The sequence below is a fragment of the Pieris brassicae genome, chromosome 14 (assembly GCF_905147105.1).
Source record: "Pieris brassicae chromosome 14, ilPieBrab1.1, whole genome shotgun sequence".
Classification (NCBI taxonomy): Eukaryota; Metazoa; Arthropoda; class Insecta; order Lepidoptera; family Pieridae; genus Pieris; species Pieris brassicae.
This window is the reverse complement of record NC_059678.1, coordinates 132,501-134,705: the sequence shown is the minus strand read 5'-3', so window position 1 is coordinate 134,705 and position 2,205 is coordinate 132,501. Positions and strand designations below refer to the sequence as shown.

General features: G+C 50.8%; 1 non-coding gene across 1 annotated transcript; it reads left to right on the top strand.

The window, feature by feature from the left end:
• Positions 1–267: 267 nt before the first annotated feature.
• LOC123718258 lies at positions 268–2,173 on the top strand. Its single transcript, XR_006754959.1, has one exon. It is a non-coding gene; the product is annotated as a small subunit ribosomal RNA (ribosomal RNA).
• Positions 2,174–2,205: the final 32 nt, after the last annotated feature.

Here is a 2,205-nt window from a genome sequence, read left to right as displayed (position 1 = left end):
TCGTTGCAGTTTTATGTCCCTCACAGTGGTCGAGCATCGTTGTACATCACCTCGTTGCGAGATCGTGACGGGACGGCCGCTCGTAGACCGGTCAAAGTTAGTCTATCGATATGAAGCGCGAACGTCGCGTCGCGTGCAAATTCGACGCGTTACGTTCACGCGTGTCGAGAAGGCGCGCGCGCAAGCGCGCGCCCCTCGACGCCGCCGAGCCAGCGGCTCGCCGAAGCCGCGTGACCGCGGTGTAGGCGTGTCGTTTGCGTAAGCAGCTCCCTGGTTGATCCTGCCAGTAGTTATATGCTTGTCTCAAAGATTAAGCCATGCATGTCTCAGTGCAAGCCGTATTAAGGCGATACCGCGAATGGCTCAATATATCAGTTTTGGTTCCTTAGATCTTACTCAGTTACTTGGATAACTGTGGTAATTCTAGAGCTAATACATGCAATCAGAACTCTGACCAGTGATGGGATGAGTGCTTTTATTAGATCAAAACCAATCGGCGGAGGGCCATGCGTCCGAAGTCGTTAATTTTGATGAATCTGGATAACTTTTGCCGATCGCACGGTCCAGTACCGGCGACGCATCTTTCAAATGTCTGCCTTATCAACTTTCGATGGTAGTTTCTGCGACTACCATGGTTGTCACGGGTAACGGGGAATCAGGGTTCGATTCCGGAGAGGGAGCCTGAGAAACGGCTACCACATCCAAGGAAGGCAGCAGGCGCGCAAATTACCCACTCCCGGCACGGGGAGGTAGTGACGAAAAATAACGATACGGGACTCTTACGAGGCCTCGTAATCGGAATGAGTACACTTTAAATATTTTAACGAGGAACAATTGGAGGGCAAGTCTGGTGCCAGCAGCCGCGGTAATTCCAGCTCCAATAGCGTATACTAAAATTGTTGCGGTTAAAAAGCTCGTAGTTGCATTTGTGCGCCGCGCTGTCGGTGCACCGCATCCGCGGTGATACTGACACGTCTGCGGAGCATATCGTCGGTGAGCCGGCGGTAAAACGCCGGTTCAATATCAAAATCCTATCGCGGTGCTCTTCGGTGAGTGTCGAGGTGGGCCGACAATTTTACTTTGAACAAATTAGAGTGCTCAAAGCGGGCTCAAAATGCCGCTTGAATATTTCGTGCATGGAATAATAGAATATGATCTCGGTTCTATTTTGTTGGTTTTCAGAACTCCGAGGTAATGATTAATAGGGATAACTGGGGGCATTCGTATTGCGACGTTAGAGGTGAAATTCTTGGATCGTCGCAAGACGAACATCAGCGAAAGCATTTGCCAAAGGTGTTTTCATCAATCAAGAACGAAAGTTAGAGGTTCGAAGGCGATTAGATACCGCCCTAGTTCTAACCGTAAATATGTCATCTAGCGATCCGCCGACGTTACTACAATGGCTCGGCGGGCAGCTTCCGGGAAACCAAAGATTTTGGACTCCGGGGGGAGTATGGTTGCAAAGCTGAAACTTAAAGGAATTGACGGAAGGGCACCACCAGGAGTGGAGCCTGCGGCTTAATTTGACTCAACACGGGAAATCTCACCAGGCCCGGACACCGGAAGGATTGACAGATTAACAGCTCTTTCTTGATTCGGTGGGTGGTGGTGCATGGCCGTTCTTAGTTGGTGGAGCGATTTGTCTGGTTAATTCCGGTAACGAACGAGACTCTAGCCTGCTAAATAGGCGTCGTCATTCAAGGTGTGCGCGACTCTCGGGGAGCGCAACTCACTGGCGACGTATTAAAATTCTTCTTAGAGGGACCGGCGGCTTCGAGCCGCACGAGATTGAGCAATAACAGGTCTGTGATGCCCTTAGATGTCCTGGGCCGCACGCGCGCTACACTGAAGGAATCAACATGTTCTCCCTGGCCTAGAGGCCCGGGCAACCCGTTGAAACTCCTTCGTGCTGGGGATTGGGGTTTGCAATTATCCCCCATAAACGAGGAATTCCTAGTAAGCGCGAGTCATAAGCTCGCGTTGATTACGTCCCTGCCCTTTGTACACACCGCCCGTCGCTACTACCGATTGAATGATTTAGTGAGGTCTTCGGACCGACACGCGGTGGCCTCACGGCCGTCGGCGTTGCTGGGAAGTTGACCAAACTTGATCATTTAGAGGAAGTAAAAGTCGTAACAAGGTTTCCGTAGGGGAACCTGCGGAAGGATCATTAACGTTGGTTTTTTCTTTTTGTTTTGTTGTTGT